Below are 19,065 nucleotides of genomic sequence, written 5' to 3'. Positions count from 1 at the left end.
TCTGGACCAGAACTAGGGTGAGGCATGGGAGGCACTCACCGTGGGTACAAAATTTAAGGCCCACCAAAAACTCAGTAATCAAGATAAATAATACTTTAATATAATACACTAAAAATTGAAATTAATGCAAACAACTATATGATGAACAAAAATATCAAAATTTTAAATAAAGGCAGAATCTGCCCTGTACTTTACAACCCTGGCTCACTTGCCTCATCCTAATCCTGGCCCTGTTTACAGAAGAATTTTATTTACAAACACAGGAGCCAGCCACTGGGTCATAATGTGTTGATTTCCTTCTTTAAAATATTGCATTAAAATATTATTTATTACTTAGTTTTTTGGCACATTAAATTTTGCACCTTAAATGAATTCCTTACTCGCTTCATCTGGTCCAGGTTTGGTTCTGCTTCACTATTTCTTAGCAATTTATTACTTGCCTTTTTCAATTTCTGTGAGAAAAATCCATGTGATCTCTCTCCTCTTTATCCCTGTCAAACTCCTCTGCTACCTTGTTGTTCTCTCCTTAGCATGAAGAATTCTTACCCCTAGCTATATAATTCATTAATTACAGACATGATGACATTTATAGGAATATCTCAAACCTTAATGGTCTTGCCCTTGCCCCAGTTAACTCGAGCAGTAGGAGGTCCTAGAAGTTTTCTATAAAATATATCCACAATGTCTACGGTGCTTACAAGCATAATCCAAGTGTCCCCTAGGTCCCAACATTTTGTAAGTGCCAGATAAGGTCACTTTTTTTCTAAAGGCCATGATGGGGTAGAGGGAGTCTTACAACAGGTTCTAGGGGAAATACAGAGATGTGTATATTAGTTACATTCAGGGAACTTAGTGACAGAGGGGATGAAAAAGAAATGGGTACAAAATAATAATCTTTTATTGTGTGAGTATTTTGTGTTAGAGTTTGTATTATATGTATTATATTATTTAATCCTCATAAAAAGCTTCATAATGTGTATATTATCTTATTTTGCTGATAAGTAAACTGGGGCAAAGACATCACACTTTTAAGAACCATATGCAATTATAAGTATGATTATAAGAACTGCAAGTTATACTTTTCTTATATAGATATTAGTAATTGCAAATAAGCATAATTATTTGTTCATGAAGAGAAGTTTTAAAATGTGAATACACTTTACTACTAATTTTTATTTCATTTGGGCCTATATCTATTCTGTGCCTCTCTGATCATCCAGTGTTGAATGTTCTTCCCAGATTTATATTTCTAGTTGTAAAATTTATACTGCAATTTTTAGAATAGTATGAGTTTTAAGACTTTGTTTCTTTTTTAGAATACTGAAAAGTTGCAAAGGATTCTGTACAGGAGACCAGCGTTCTAATTTCTTCTTTGTACATAATTCAATATTTATATGGTTTGGATTTTTGTACCTGCCCAAATCTCATGTCAAATTATAATTTGCATGATCAGCTAGTAACTGGCACTTCCAGTGTCTTTTCTGCTTTACATAATGAATTGTACGCAAGGCTTTATAACTTAGAAGAGAATTTTATGTATATTTTCTACTTTTATCCTTTCCCCAGTCATATGAAGAAAATAATATTCCCACTTGCTATGAAAAGAGATTGCAGTCCATAGCCACCGAGTCATCAAAAAAAAATACTTTCTTACTCTAGTGCTCTATCCTTAACAACTTGTTGTCTCTCATCTAGGAATTTTTCATCAAAACTCCCTAGTATTGTCTATTAATATAAGCTTATTAAACTCTAGTTCTTGTCTGGATTCACTGGGCAACACTATATTCAGTCCTCCAGGTCAAGCCTAAATGCTACCTTTTGTGCTGAACTAGACGTCCTCCATTTGCCCTCTAAGTCACTTGCCAGCCTTCTCCACCATGAAGGCCAACGTGTAGGGATTACATCAAGAAGTCCCTCTGGCTTCCTATTGGATTTAGCTAAGTGGGGATCCCCAATGGGGAAGCAGAGGGAGAAGAAAGAGTGGGGTCAGGGCACCTGGTTCCCTTGCTGTAAGGTCACCTCAGGCCAGTTATTCCCACCAAGAAAGATCAGGATTCTCCTCAAGGCTAACATCTCTGCTAGAATCCACCACCCTTCAGAGCCGAGAGAGGAAACAGCTCTCCTGCTGCTTGCTGCTTCACTGCACTGTCCCTTGTGTTTTCCTACATTCTCCCACGTATTTGTAAATAGTCCTGATTTAAACCCTGATTTAAATGTGTTCCTCTCCTGTTTGGACCCTGGCTGATGCAGCCTTGCCTGTGAATTTGAATCAAGACTGTTAGAGTTGATTTGATAGACCTGATATTCAAATCCTAATGCCATCCTGAGAGGGGTTATCAGAACATCATCTCTGAAACATCACTAGAAGAGCTCACCAGGAGTTATTTGTTCCTTATTATGCATTCATGGCATAATTGTTAAGCCTCTACTTTGTGCAGAAATAAAAAAGTCTATCATGCCTTCACATCATGTAAAAAATAGAGATAAGCACCTAGGAACTTGGCAACAATTGGGCCAGAACAAGGATGATGAGCACTTAGAGAAAGAATTCAAGAAGTGGTGACTGCTCTCAATCTAAAAGTTGAAATTATTTTCAATTTTATATATATATAGTCTGATACAGTCTGAAAATGAAAAGAAGACAAACTGGTGACAAATGATCGAGACCTGAGGGCTGAGAAAGGTGTCTTAAAGACCTCTCAAACTCAAGAGGCTCGTATCTCCAAACTTCATCTTCTAAGAGTTCTTCCTTGGGCAGAACTGAAACCTAGGAGTCATCTTTAGGTTCTCTCTCACCCTTATTCCCCATACAAAATCAATCACACATTTTCCTTGTATGGTATCCTTAGAATCTGTCCAGTTCTTTCAGTCTTACCCATGATCTAGTACAAATTACTACCATCACTCACTTGAATTACAACGTCTCTCTACACATTCACTTGCTCACGACCTGGCACAGACTATGAGCCCAAAACATATGTGTTAAAGATAGAAATAAAATGTCAGGAAGAAAAAATGAAAGTGACTTCTCCAAATCAATAAAGAAGCTTTCATTATGCATCAAAATACTTCATTTTTAAACATTTCTTAAAATATTACATTTTACTCTATCCTAAAGTGTACTGGAAATAATTCAATATTTATAGAAGACTGAGGGTCATTATTGGGAAGCTTAGTTATTGTACTTTCTTCTAATGCTGGCTGACTGTCAACTTCTGTGCTTTTTAAATTCCTCAGCCTGCATGTCACAGATTTCCACTTTCTGCCTTTAGAGTTGGCAGTGTCCTTTCTGGCTACTGTCAATGTTCCTGCCTCTAACAGCCTCTTTCATGCTTTCCAGTTTGTTGCTTTAAATCTCCTGAAGACTGGGAAACTAGATAACCAAGCTGTTTGGATTGAGTGTCAAGTCAGACTGACATGTGCCAAGTGAGCCCCAGAGGATTCTTCTAAGTTAGAACAAATGACCTCTAGTATCCTGAGACCAACCACCGTCATCCCACTTCTGCCAACTGCTTTGCTTCTTCTTTTCCTTTTCTTTCTCCTTTTTCTCCTTCTCCATCTTTTTTGTTCGTGAAGATTGGTATTCTATCAACTTACCAGCTAAGAGGAATTTTCCTTCCTTCCCTTGAGCAGCAAACCCACCAAAATGGTGGACCTAATCTTTAGGGTTTCAACATCCTTTTTAATTTTCACTATTTTTAGGTATTCAGTAATACATGCAAGAATCTACTTCTCTCCATGTTCTATTCAGAAGAACAGGAGAACTAGAGAAGACTTCCTTGGATAAATGGAGTTTTATTCTAAAAAGACTGATACCAAAGGCATCAAGCAGTTGAATGGCACTGTTAGCAGATCAATCAAGCCTGGGTACAGTGGTAATGACCTTCTTCCCTGTTTACTAACAAAGTTATTCTCCCCCTTTTAAAATTTTATCCAATTAGAATAATAATAATTACTTCCACTTTTGGTTAAAGGGAAGTAGTGGGGAGTCAAAGTACTCACTGTAAACCTAGGAAGAGTTTTGCTGGCTGTGGAGGAACATCAAAGCAAATAAGAGACTTGTATAGGGAATTTCACAAGTACAAAGCAAATGAGAGAGCAACAGCTCTCTTTTCTGTCTTGGATTTGAGCAATTCGCCCTTTCAAGTTGATTGCATGCTTTCAAAATGCATTAAGGAAAAGCAAGAAAGATGGAGAAACAAATTTGGAATGAAAGAGTTCTTACAAGCTGAGAATCAGGCTCTGATTTGAAGGACAATTCCTTTAATGTTTTTGAAGACTGGGTCTAACACTTGGTTTTGTACAGCCTGCTGGAGCAGCCTTTGTTATAACAGGCAATTTACCCTCTTTGATGCATATGTGATGTCGACAGGTCAGATTCAAAGGTGAGCAAAAATGGCAGCATGGTCTGTTCTCCAAAAAAATAGTCATTACCACAGTTTTCTACATGCTAGCAAGAGGCCAAAGACTCACCACATGTTTGGGGCTGGAAGACATTCTGATGAAAAGTGAAAAGGCCAGAAAGAATCCAGGTAGCTGAGCTCATCAAACAGATGGGCTAAGCAGGAAGCTCAGAATAGGACATACTTATATAAGGGAGGCCCCTCTCTTTTTGCATTTGTGGAATAACTAGAAACCATACAGTGACTCTAAGTACAGTTCATTGAAGGTAATTTTCCACCCAGGTATATTTTAAAACTGTTTTCCACCCAATGTGCTTATTTTACTCTGTCTCAGAATGGGTTTGAAAATTAGGCTATTCTAAGAAACTACCTTTGTAACAGGAAATACAAAGTATTAGCAGGAGTAAAAATGAGATGGTAGGCACCAAGGTGCACAGTCAGAGATATGAACACTAGTTTCACTGTATCATTCACAAACTAGTTCTGTGAGCTCAAGCAGGGTCCTTAAACTTCTAGTCCAGAATGTCTTCAATTTTAAGGGTATGGCAATATTACTTCCAAGGTTACTTCCAACTTATTTCAAGAATCTATGATTTTCAGGAATTTTCTGAACCTGAAATCTTATGTTTATCATAATGTTGGATGTTAGAGAGAACAGTGAAGAAAAGAAATCCGTATCTTATAGTAGAAGGAGCACCAGGAAGCAACAAGTATCATTTGACTTCCATAAGCCTCAGTTTCCATTCCTGAAAAATGAGTATAATAATAATGTACTTCACAGGACACTACTTCTATAAATCTTCTAATAAGTCATGCTCCAGCCCTCAAGGACCATACAGTTTATTGTGTGAGTGGGAAAGACCAATGCTGACATAGAGAACTGTGATTCTCAAATTTTAATTTTAATATACATTCAAATCACCTGGGTATCCTGTTAAAAATGCAGCTTCTGGGATAGAATTCAAAGCAGATGATACCGGTCCTCAGATGATATTTTCAGTAGGAAGGCTATAAAACAAACATGTTTAAAATCAAACACCATACGATAGTTACATGTATGATACTTACCACGAGTGAAAGCTTCTATTTCTTTCCACATACCTAAATCCTACCCTCCCTTCAAGACCTGTTCAAGTGATATGGTTTATAAATACAGCCCAGACGACCATAGCCCTTTGTAAGCTCTTTCTTCTAAAACCCTTTGTTTTATATGTTGGCAACTGTTCTAAAAATCCTGAAATATGTGTCTGCTGGTTAGCCGCACCAGAATAACAAAGGGAGCTTTTAAAAATACAGATTCCTGGGTCCTACTCTCAGGGGTTCTGGGGTCATTTGGTCAGGGAAGTAGGAGGAGGTAGGGGCAGGACAGGACTCTGGATTTTAAAAATTTTCCCAGATGATTATGATATTAGATTGGTTTCACAGAAAGTACTAAAGAAATAGTTCTCAGCATTGGCTGCATATTAGAATCCATCACAAAGTTTTTGAAACATACGGGCCCAGGCTCCAGGCCAGATAATTAAATAAAGTCAATTAGAGCTCCCCGGGTGGTTCTAATGTGAGCCAAGTTTGAGAACCATAGCAAGTAGTAATGAAGTATACTGGTGCAGGTAGGGACCATATCAGATTGTTTTACCGCTGTATCTCTGGTGCCTAACGCAGAACTGGACATTTAACAAATAATTGTTGAGTGAATATATGAACTAAGATAATGAGTCTTCAGACTGTAAATTAACTCCTTAATCTCTTGCCTGCCTCCCAACAAGATTGTAAGCACTAGTGCGTGGGGTTACAGTTAAGTTCTGCAGCAGATGCCTGGGCTGGAATCCTGGCTCTGCCATTCATCACCTAGACAACGTAAGCTCCATAACTTCTTGTCCCTCAGTTTCCTCCTTTGTGAGATAAGAATGACAACAATATTTGGGCCGAAAAAATAAATTAGGACACAAAAACCATGTGGAAATTGCCTGGTACAGAGAAACCACTTAATAATTGATAGCTATTTTTACATTGAATCACCAAGCACATAGAAGTTCTTAGAGTTCTGTAATGGTGACATCAATGAACATTTTCCAGTTATTCAACCAATAGATATTTCTTTAAATCATCTTTATTTCAGGCACTGAAAATTGTTACTGTAGATATAGCAGCAAAAGAAAAGAAACAGAACTACTTTATAGAATTTAAAATATAGTGGGTGAGGTGTACAATGAACAAGTTATTTCAAAGTGATGAGTAATAGAAAGTTATTTTAAGTGTATCAGCTATTGCAAAGGAGAAAGGATCAGGGAGACATAGAAAGGGATGGGAGGATATCTACTACAGTGTGTAACTAGGGCAATTAACTTAATATTAAAAGTCAGGAGAAGGTTCCTGGAAAAGAAGGGATGTTCAAGTTGATTCAGCTTAACAAGGAGAGAACAGAAGTTGGAGAGCATTCTAGGTAAAGGGAAGAGTCTTAATAAAAGCTCAGAAGCATGAAGAGCAATGTACCACAGGCACCAAACAAAGGCAGGTGTGGCTGGTACAGAGCATAATCAAGGAAGGCTTTGAGAGGTATGGGAGCTTAGGGTGAGTTCTGAAGAATGGGTAAGATTAGGAAGGGAATGAAAAAAAAACAGGGGTTGAAGATAAGAAAGTAAGGATGAACATAGTATTCATTTATTCAGCTTGAGCTAGATGCTGAAGATAAGCAGTGGGTGAAAACAGAAAAGATTCCTGCCTTCATGGAATGTACATTATAGGTGGGGAGGAAGACAATAAAACAAATCAAGTAATTAAGCAAGATTATAAGAAGTCATTATAAACAATATAAAGAAAATAAGCAAGGTGCTATAATGGGGAAAAACTAGAATGTGGGCTGGAAGGAGATATGTCTGATAGGATTATTAAAGAGGACCTATGGATTTCCATGTAATGTGGTTCTATAGCAATGGACATGTCAAATTGTAGTCACCCTAGAAACCCAGGCAGGTGACTTTGACTTCTTTAGGAAACTGAGGTTGTTCATTTTAAGGTTGTCTGTACTGCCTATCCTTTTTCTTTTACCTCATGATTCTTTCCCCTTCTCTACTAATAATGCAAGGCAAGTCCTTGGCTTTGTTTAGGAAATAATTCAACAGTGAGCAGGTGGTAGAAGAAAGCAGCTTTATTGAAGTGGCAGTGTTACAGCTCTGTGACTGCTCCTTGTAGAGCAGGGCTAATCCATAGGTAGTGTGCTGAGAGTAGCAGCCTATGGGTGGTTGGCAGTTGTATTTAAACACACGTTTGATGACATGCAAATAAAGGGACAGGATATTCAGAAATTGGTGGAAAATGCATGGTAACTTCTGGTTGTTGCCATGGAAATGGGTAGTAATTTCTGGGTATTGCCATGACATTGGTAAACTGTCATAGTGCTTGTACCAATCCGTTTTCATACTGCTATAAAGAACTACCTGAGACTGGGTAATTTATGAAGAAAAAAGGTTTAAATGACTCACAGTTCTGCAGGCTTAACAGAAAGCATGACTGGGAGGCTGCAGGAAACTTTCAATTACGGTAGAAGGCGAAGGGGAAGCAAGCACATCTTACCATGGTGCAGCTGGACTGAGAAGAAGGAGGAAGTGCCACACACTTTTTTTTTTATTATTATTATACTTTAAGTTCTAGGGTACATGTGCATAACGTGCAGGTTTGTTACACATGTATACTTGTGCCATGTTGGTGTGCTGCACCCATCAACTCGTCAGCACCCATCAGCTCGTCATTTACATCAGGTATAACTCCCAATGCAATCCCTCCCCCCTCCCCATAATAGGCCCTGGTGTGTGATGTTCCCCTTCCTGAGTCCAAGTGATCTCATTGTTCAGTTCCCACCTATGAGTGAGAACATGCGGTGTTTGGTTTTCTGTTCTTGTGATAGTTTGCTGAGAATGATGGTTTCCAGCTGCATCCATGTCCCTACAAAGGACACAAACTCATCCTTTTTATGGCTGCATAGTATTCCATGGTGTATATGTGCAGTGCCACACACTTTTAAACAACCAAATCTCATGAGAATTCATCCACTATCTCGAGAACAGCAAGAGGGAAGTCCGCCCCCAACACATGAGGATTATAATTTGAGATGAGATTTGAGTGGAGACACAGAGCCAAACCATATCAGCACTGGTGGGAGCATCTTGCACAGATGGGCAGCAAGGGCAACTAGAAGCTGCCTTCAGCACTGCTTGCTGATTTTGGTCTGTCTTTAGTCTGGTCCAGATTTTCTTCCAAAAATAAGTGGAGGAGAGAAGGGAGCATCACATAGAAATCAGTGATATGACCCAGATTTGAAATCACAAAGAAATAATTTTGAGATATAAGCTCTACTCTTCATTAGCGAAGGGACCCAAAGCTTCAGTTTCCTCATCTGTAAATGGGGTAATCATATCTGCATTAGCCAGAGTTCTTCAGAGGAACAGAACCAATAGGCTGTACATAGATGATGTGCATATATACAGAGAGAAAGATTTATTTTAAGGAATTGGCTCATGTGATTGTGTGGGCTAAGAAGTCTAAAATATACAGGGCAGGTAGATGGGCTGGAAACCCAAAGAAGACTTGATGTCACAGCTCAAGTGTGAAGGTGGTCTAGAGGCAGATTGTCTTCTTCCTTGGGGGACCTCAGTCTTTTTCTCTTAACACCTTCAACTAATGGGGTGAGGTCATCCCACATTATGAAGGGTAACCTGCTTTATTCAGTATCTACTGACTTAAATATTAATCACATCTAAAAATAGCTTCACAGCAACATCTAGACTTGTATTTGACCAAGTATTTGGGCATCATAGCTTAGCCAAGTTGACACATAAAATTAACTAACTAGTCTTTTTGCTTAAAACAAAGTGTGATTCTTTTTTTGCTGGGTAAACTAACTTCTAAACTTACATCCCAAAAACCTAGTAACCAAAGCCAAAATTGGTCTTTCTAAACTCTGAATCTGATTTATGGAGTCATTCCACAAATACTACTGAGCCCATCCTTTGTGACAGATACTTGATTGAGGTGGGTTACTAACATGCAATGAGTCTGTACTTGCCCCAATGAATTTAGTCAGCTAGGGAGATGAGATTACAGACCAGAATAGTTCCTATTTGCTGAAGGCCTACTAAGTGTAAAGCACTCTGCATTAATTATGTCATTTAGTCTTCACTCTGACTTTACAATGTGGCAATGAGTAAATTCTGCAGATTAAGTAGTTTGCCCAAGGAAACAAAGGCTACTAAATGCCGGAATGGGCATTTGAACCCTTGTCTGTCTGACATCAATTCCCATGTGTTCTTCTGCCTTCTGGTTTCAAAGACAACCCTGTAAGATAGTTGCTGTAGAAAAGGTTTGTAGAACATTCAGTGAGGGCACAGGAAAAGGCATCCCTAACTCTGCCTGGGTAAGTCAGGGATGACTTCACAATGGTTATTATGATCTTCTGTTTGAAATCATTATGGCCTTCAATAGGGAAAAGGCATCCTGAATATTAATTAGCAAAACACCTAACATACTGCCTGATAGTCCTGTTCACTCTATGCTTTGTGTTGAACATTCTACACTTCCTCTCCTGGTATCCTTTACACATCTTTCTCCACACACCACTTTTCTCTTTGGCAAAATTCTATTTGTTTCTACAACTTTATTGTGTTCTAGCTTTGGTGAGGTATAACTGATAAAATTTGCATATATTCAAGATATACACTTCGTATATGTATACACTATGTAATGATTACCACAATCAAACTAAATAATACATCCTTCAACACACATAGTTGCCACTTGTGGGTGAAAGGCGATAAAGACACTTAAGATCTGCTCTATTAGAACATTTCAAGTAAACAATACAGTCACCATGCTATACATTAGGTCCTCAAAGTTTATATATCTTACAACTGAAAATTTGGATTCTATAAACATCTCCCCATTTTCCTCACCCTGCATCCCCTGGTAACCACCATTTTATTCTCTGCTTCTATTAGTTCAAATGTTTTAGATTCTACATTTAAGTAAGATCATGCAGTGTTTGTCTTTCTGTATCTGGCTTATTTCATGTAGTATAACATCCTTGAAATTGATTCATGTTGTCAAAATGTCAGGACTTCTTTTTAAAGCTAAATCGTGTTCCACAGTATATACAGCATTTTCCTTATCCATTCATCCATTCATGAACACTTAAGTTGTTTCCATTACTCAGCTACTGTGAATAATGCTGCCTTAAACATGGAAGGTATGTGTCTCTTCCGGATACTGATTTTATTTCCTTTGGATGTATACTTAAAAGAAGGATTCTTGGATCTTAAGATTAGCTCTTATTTTAATTTTTCGAGGAATACTGTTTCCCATAATGGCTGTACTAATTTACATTCCCACCAATAGTGTACAAGGGCTCCCTTTCTCTACACCCTCAGCAGCACTCCTTGCCCCCCTCCCTTTCTTTTTTTTTTTTTTTTTTTGATAATAGACATTCTAACAAATGTAAGGTGAAATCTCGCTGTGGTTTTGACATGCATTTGCCTGAAGATTAGTGACATCGAGTAACTTTTCACATACTTCTTGGTCATTTGTATGTCTTCCTTGTAAAAATGCCTATTCTGGTCCTTTGGCAATTTTTTATCATTTATTATTATTATTATTATTATTACTACTACTACTACTACTACTACTACTACTACTATTACTGTTGAGATGACTTTTCACTTTTGTTGCCCAGGCTTGAGTGCAGTGGCATGATCTCGGCTTACTGCAGCCTCTGCCTCCTGAGTTCAAGTGATTCTCCTGCCTCAGCCTCTGGAGTAGCTGGGATTACAGGCACCCCCCACCACACCCAGCTAATTTTGAATTTGTAGTAGAGACAGAGTTTTGCCGTGTTGGTCAGGCTGGTCTCCAACTCCTGACCTCAGGTGACCCACCCACTTTGGCCTCCCAAAGTGCTGGGATTACAGGAGTGAGCCACCGTGCCCGGCCAGCAATTTTTTAATTAGGTTATCTTTTTTGTTATTGAGTTGTATGAGTTCTTTATATATTTTGGATGTTAACCTCTTAACAGATAAGAGGTTAATAGGTCAGATAGTGTGCAAATATTTTCTCCCAATCTGTAGATTGCCTTTTCATTTTGTTTATTATTTCATTTGCTCTGCAGAAGCTTTTCAGTTTGATGTGCTCCCATTTGTTTATCTTTGTGATTGTTGCCTGTGCTTTGGGTGCTATATCCAAAAAAATCATTGTCGAGATGAATGCCAAAGAGATTTTTCCATGTTTTCTTCTAGAAGTTTTAGAGTTTCAGGTCTTATGTTTAAGTCTTTAATCCATTTCTGGTAAATTTTTGTATATGGTGTAAGATAAGGATCCAATTTCACTCTTTTATGTGTCGATATCCACTTTTCACAATGCCCCTTATTGAAGAAACTATCCTTTCCACATTGTGCATTATTGGTACTCTTGTCAAAGATTATATTATATATATTATAACTCACACATATGATGTGTATATGTGAGTTAATTTCTGGGCTTATTCATTATTCTGTGTATTTATTTTGATACCAGTGACACACTTTTTGATTACTATGCCTTCGTAGATTTTGAAATCAAGTAGTGTGATACCTTTCAGCTTTGCTCTTCTTAAGACTACTTTGGCTATTCATGGCCTTTTGTGATTCCACATGAATTTCAGAATTGTTTTTTTCTATTTCTGTGAAAAATTTTACCAGAATTTTTATAGGTATTAAATTGAATTTGTGGGTTCCTTTGAGTAGTATGCACATTTTAATGATATTACTTCTTCCACTCCATGAATGATATCTTTTCATTTATTTGTGACTTCTTCAATTTCTTTCATCAATGCCATAGTTTTCAGTGTATATATTTTCAGTGTATATATTATATATATTTCACTTCTTTGGTTAAACTTATTCCTAAGTATCTTATTTTTAATTCTATTGAAAATTGAATTATTTTCTTAATTTTTTTTGGACAGTGTGTTGTTAGGGTATAGAAATGCAACTGATATTTGTATATTGATTTTGTATTCTGCTACTTTACTAAATTTGTTTATCAATTCTAACAGGCTTTGGTAGAGTCTTAGGGTTTTCTGTATGTACAATTATGCTATCTTAAACAGATAATTTAGCTTTTTTCTTTCTGATTTGGATGCCTTTTCTTTCTTTTTTCTTTTATAGGCTAACTCTGGCTAAGACTTCCAACACTCTGTTGAAGAGAAGTTCTGAGACTGGGCATCCTTATCTTGTTCCTGATCTTAGAGGAAAAGCTTTTCAGTTTTCACCACTGACCATGATGTTAGCTGAGGGCTTGTCATATATGACCTTTCTTATGTGAAGTACAGTCTTTCTACACCTAATTTGTTGAGGGTTTTTATCATAAAAAAAAAGATGTTGAATTTTGTCAAATACTTATTCTGCATCTATTGAGATAATTATATGATTTTTAAAATTTGTTCTGTTTATGTACTGTCACATTGATCACTTTGCATATACTGAAACATCCTTACACCCTAGGGATGAATGCCACTTGATTATAGCATTTGATCTTTTTAATGTGCTGTTGAAGACAGCTTGCTAGTATTTTGTTTACTTTTGCACCTTTCTCATAAGTTTTGATATGTTGTGGTTCCCTCTTAATTTGTCTCAAGATAATTTTTGTTTCCCTTTTGATTTCTTCTTTGACCCACTAGTTGTTCAAGAGTGCATTACATAATTTCCACATATTGGTCAATGTTCTAAGATTCTTTGTTATTTCTAGTTTCATACCATTGTGGATAGAAAAAATACTTGACATGATTTTAATCTTATATTTTTAAGATTTGTTTTGTGTCCCAACAGATGATCTCTATCCTGGACAGTTTTTTCATGTGTGCTTGAAAAGAATGTATACTCTGCCACTATTAGATGGAATGCTCTGTGTGTGTCTGTTAGGCCCATTTAGCCTGTATTGTTATTCAAGTCTGCTGTTTCCTTATATTTTATTTTTATTTTCATCATAATTTGGGTTTTTTAATTTTTATGAGTACATAGTAGGTGCATATATTTAAGATAAATGAAATGTTTTTATATAGGCACTTAAAGAATTGCATAATAATAACATCATGGAAGATGGGGTATCCATCCCCTCAAGCATTCTTTGTGTTACAAACAATCCAATTACACTCTTTGAGTTATTTAATTAAGTTTTTGAGACAGAGTCTCACTCTGTTGTCTAGGCTGGAGTGCAGTGGTGTGATCTCAGCTCACTGCAACCTCCATCTCCTGGGTTCAAGTGATCTGCCTGCCTCAGCCTCCCGAGTAGCTGGGACTGCAGGCATGTGCCACCATCCCCAGCTAATTTTTGTACTTTTAATACAGACGGGATTTTGCCATGTTGGCCAGGCTGGTCTCAAACTCCTGACCTCAAGTGATCTGCCAGCCTCAGCCTCCCAAAGTGCTGGGATTATAGGCATGAGACACTGTACCTGGCATCTTTTAGTTATTTGATAATATACAATTAAATTATTATTAACTATAGTCACCCTATTGTATGAAACTAGGCCTTATTTACTAATTTTAACTTTCATACCCATTAACCATCCCCTCCTCCCACATATACACCACCCTGCAACTACCCTTAGCCTCTGGTAATCATCCTTCTACTATCTATCTTCATGAATTCAATTGTTTTGATTTTCAGATCTCACAAACAAGTGAGAACAGACAGAATATGTTTTTCTGCCCCTGGCTTGTTTCATTTAACATAATATCCTCTAGTTACATCTATGCTGTTGCAAATGAGTGAATCTCATTCTTTCTATGGCTGAATAGTACTCCATTGTGTATAAGTACCACATTTTCCTTATCCATTCATCTGTTGATGGACACTTAGGTCACTTCCAATTCTTGGCTACTGTGAACAGAGCTACAACAAACTTGAGAGTGCAGATATCTCTTTGATATCTTGATTTCCTTTTTTGGGGAATATACCCAGCAGTGGGATGACTGGATAGTACGATATCTCTATTTTTAGTTTTTTAACGAACCTCTGAAATATTCTTCTTAGTGGTTGTGGTAATTTACTTTCCCACCAATAGTGTACAGTGGTTCCCTTTTCTCCACATTCTTGACAGCATTTGTTGTTGCCCATCTTTTGGATATAATCCATTTTAACTGGGGTGAGATAATATTTCCCTGTAGTTTTGATTTGCATTGCTCTGATAATAAAAAAATATGAAATGCTTCACCAGTTTGCATGTCATCTTTGTGCAGGGTCCATGCTAATCTCTGTATCATTCCAATTTTAGTGTATATGCTGCCAAAGTGAGCACTGCCATTTCCTTATGGATTTTCTGTCTGTATGATACATTCATTGTTGAAAGTGGGATGTTGACATCTGCTACTATTATTGTATTCTAACTATTGTCTATTTCTTCCTTTAGTTATGTTAATATTTTCTTGAATACTTCAGTGTTTTCCTGTTGGGTGTATATATGTTTACCATTGTATCCTTTTAGTAAATTGATGCCTCCATCATTATATAATGACTTTCTTTGTCTCTTATGACAGTTTTTGATTTAAAGTCTATTTTGTGTTATATAAGAATAGATACCTCTGCTCTCTTGGTTTTTATTTGTATGAAATATTTTTTTTCTATCCCTTTGCTATCATCCTATTTGTGTCCTTAAGACTAACATGAGTTGGTTGTAGACAGTATGTTGTTGGAGCTTGCTTTTTAATCCATGTAGTCACTCTGTGTCTTCTGATTAAATAATTTAATTTATTTGTATTTAATGTAATTATTGATGGTAAATAATTTATCATTGTCATTTGTAATTGTTTTCTCACTGTTTTGTAATGTCTTTGTTTCTTTCTTTCACTCTTGCTATCTTCCCTTGTGATTTGTTGACATTTTGTGGTGGTATGCTTTCATTTCTTTCTGTCTTTCGTGTATACACCAGAGTTTCTTTTTCTTTGTAATTAGCATAGACCTTACATAAAACATCTTATAACATTCTATTTAAAACTGATAACACCTTGAATTCAACTGCATTTAAAGCTCTTCAGTTTTTCTTCTCCCTCACACATTTTATGCTATTGATGTCCCACTTTGCATATTTTTATATTGTGTATCTATTAAAAATTATTGGAACTATAGTTAGTTTTAAAACTTTGACCTTTTAACTTTTATTCTAGAGTTAAAAGCGACTTACATATCATTACAGCATCAGAATATTCTGATTTTAACTATATATTTACCTTTACCAGTAAATTTTGCACTTTCATGTGTTTCATGTTGTTACTTAGCAAACTTTCATTTCAACTTGAAAAAAGACTATTATTTTTGTAAGTCAAATCTAGTAGTGATGAAATCCCTTAGCTCTTGTTTATCTGGAAATATCTTTATCTCACCTTTATTTCTAAATGACAGTTTTGCCAGATATATTATTCTTAGCAGTTAGTTTGAGTCTTTTGGCACTTTGAATATATCAACCCACTCCCTTCTGGCCTGTAAAATTTCTGCTAAGAAGTTCACTGATAGACTTATGGGGGTTCCATTGTGTATGATGAACTCTTCTCTTGATGCTTTCAAACTTTTTCTGGCTTTCACTTTTGACAATTTAATTATACTGTGCCTTGGGGTATTATTCTTTAGGTTGATCTTGCTTGGCTTGGGTTCTTTAAGCTTTATGTATCTGAATATCCATATCTCTTCCAAAATTTGGGAAGTTTGTAGCTTTAAATAAGATTTCTGCCCCTTTCTCTCTCTCTCGCTCTCCTTCTTGAATTCCCAAAACTCATAATTTATTCACTTAAAGGTGTTTCATAGGACTCTTACGTCTTCTTCACTTTATTTTTTTCTTTTTGTTTCTCTAATTGGCTAATTTCAAATGTCCTGCCTTGAGTTTACTGGTTCTTTCTTCTGCATGATTGACCGTGCTACCAAAGATCTGTATTGTATTTTTTATTGTCATTTTATCATTCTGCTTCAAGATTTCTGTTTGGTTGTTTTCATACTTTTTATTTTTTTATTAAACTACTCATTTTATTAATGCATTGTTTCCCTGATTTTGTTTTCTGTGTTCTCTTGCATCTCAGTTAGCTTCCTTAACATGACTACTTTGGATTATTTTTCATCCAACTAATAGTTAACCATTTCCTTGGGGTTGGTTGTGCAAGGTCTATTAGTTTCCTTTGGTGGTGTCATGCTTGCCTGATTCTGGAGTGTACATGTAACCTTGTGTTGGTGTCTGTACATTTGAAGGAACAAATATCTCTTTCAGTCTTTATAGAACTGATTTCAACAGGTAAAAACTTTCTCCTGGTGGGTCCTCATGTGATGGTATTGCTTTTAGGATCATGATCAAATAGCACTTTAGCCTGTTCTGCAGTGGAGTCCACAGCTGAAAGACCTGTTACTGTGGATAAATGTGGCTTCCTCCAAGTCACTGGAAGGTCTCCTACTGGGTCACTGGGTAGATCTCTGGGCAGGCAGGACTGGCTCCAGACTGAGAGGGGTTGGAATTGAGTCACAGGGCTGCATCAGGGTCCACAACTGAGACTAGAGTCAGCAGGCCTACTTCCAGGGACATGAATGGGCATGCCTCTTGCCAGGTTCCTTGGAAGGCAGAACTCTCCCTGGACTGAGGCAAAATATGACTGAAGCTGAAAAATAAGGCTGCTTCAAGATATACTGTCAGACCAAATTCAGCAGGCCTGACTCTGGAGGCACAGATGGGCTTGTCTCCCAGAGGGTCACTGAGTGGGCAGGACTGCTCCTGGAGTATAGCTGAAAGAAGATGGAGCTAGGTTGGAAGATCACTTCAAGACTTACGGTAGAATCAAGGTGGGCTGGCTTGTCCCTGGGGCAATGAGCAGGAGTGTTTGTCAACAGGTCCCTATGGACAGGATTGCTCTCAGATCACTCCTGAGAGGAGCTGGAGCCAAATTACAGGGCTGCTTCAGGATCTACAGCCAGGAATGAGGTCAGGGGGCTGTCTCCCTTGGCACAGGTGAGTGTGACTTTTCCCAGAGCCTTTGCCAGATGACTCTAGTGATAAGACCAAGGCCTAACAAGGATGTAGCTGAGTCTACAGGGGGACAAGGCCATATCTAGTGATAGCCAGAACCACAGTTGGACAGCCGTCCTCTGTCTTGGACTCCATGGAGGTTTTACAATCTCCTGTCTGACTTTCAAAGCTCCCACAATGGCACTTTTATCTATGGATGATTGCCAAATTATAGTTGCTATGAGGAGATAAGAGAGGGTGATCTCCTTGGTTTAGATCAAGTTTTCCCCTGCTCTACCTGTGCCCACCTTCTAGATTCAGTATACTGTTTTCATGTGTCTGTCATAGCATTGAACACACTGTTTGTCTGTGTGGTTAGTTGGTTGGTTGGTAAGCTTCTCCAGTAATGTAAATTGTAGAAGGTAAAAATGTTACCTTAATTTCCACATGCCATCATTAGTGCAAGGCATGACACAGAGTTTTGATATCATTGCAAAATAAACAGAATCACACAGATCTATTTATACGCATGCAATGAGATGTATATTTGAAGGCACTTGATTCTCTTCAGATTACACACATTCATCACTCCTTACACCTTTATAGTAATCATGAGAGCTTCTTCCCCACCCAAGCTTCCAGAGTCACAACATGTAATATTTTTATCTCTATTTGGTACTATTTAGTAACAGGTTTTTCATTTGTCACAACTATGTAATCAGATAGAAAAATATGTTCATTGTTGAATTGAAATAAATTAATACTGACATCATATGGTATAACAGATTCAGTAGGTAGCTGAGCTAGAAAATTCAGTAATAGTTTGTTTATACTAGCAAGAGGGAGTGTGTCTGGGTGATAGAACTGATCCATATCCTGACTGAGATAATAGTTACATGAATCAATCCTTGTATTAAAAATCATAGAATTATACACCAACAAGGTATTACTGCCGAATAAAAATTTTTTAAAATCAACATCCAGATAACATGCATAGTGAGATACTGAATATACAAATAGACAATGGCCAGACTACATATGATAATTAAAAATCTTACCTACAACCTTCATCCCAGGAAGCCAAACCATAATTCCTGTAGCAATAGTCCTAGAACAGTCATAGCTTGGTCAATGACTACCAGCTTTCCCAAACTTTCATCCTGACTTCCAACTTAGGACCAACCAGAGTAGGTCAAATATGCTCTCCAAACCAATCACAGATGATACCCTAGCCTCTAGTTACCTCACCTCCAACTTTCTCATGTCAACAGCCCCCATTCAGAGCACACCTGAAGCCTTGCCCTTTTTTTTTTTTTTTTTTTGCCCTTTTTTCACTATAAAGTTTTCTCACTACCCTGCCTTTGAGATTCTGTCAAACACAATGATGGTGACCGATTTCCAAGCTCTGAATAAATAGCTTCTGTTTTATCTAATATAGTGGGATTTTTTTCATTATTTCCACAATAGGATATAATTATTTGTGTTGAAACAGAAGAGTGTGTATGTGTGTAATGTTTATATATGCACAGACTATGAAAATACACATACACACACACCAGAAATGTCACTTCCTAGATAGAAAGTTGGTTGGCTCGGGAATGGGGGTAACAGCGAGATTGATTTTTCAATGTATTCCCTTTTGAATCTTTTGAATGGTCCTCTCAG

General features: G+C 37.2%; 1 non-coding gene across 1 annotated transcript; it reads right to left on the bottom strand.

The window, feature by feature from the left end:
* Positions 1-14,617: 14,617 nt before the first annotated feature.
* On the bottom strand, positions 14,618-14,721 carry LOC117081807. The gene has a single exon (XR_004436292.1). It is a non-coding gene; the product is annotated as a U6 spliceosomal RNA (small nuclear RNA).
* Between the last annotated feature and the right edge of the window lie 4,344 nt (positions 14,722-19,065).

This window comes from Trachypithecus francoisi, unplaced genomic scaffold (genome assembly GCF_009764315.1).
Source record: "Trachypithecus francoisi isolate TF-2019V2 unplaced genomic scaffold, Tfra_2.0 Lachesis_group8, whole genome shotgun sequence".
Classification (NCBI taxonomy): Eukaryota; Metazoa; Chordata; class Mammalia; order Primates; family Cercopithecidae; genus Trachypithecus; species Trachypithecus francoisi.
This window is presented reverse-complemented; position numbering and strand designations above follow the sequence as displayed.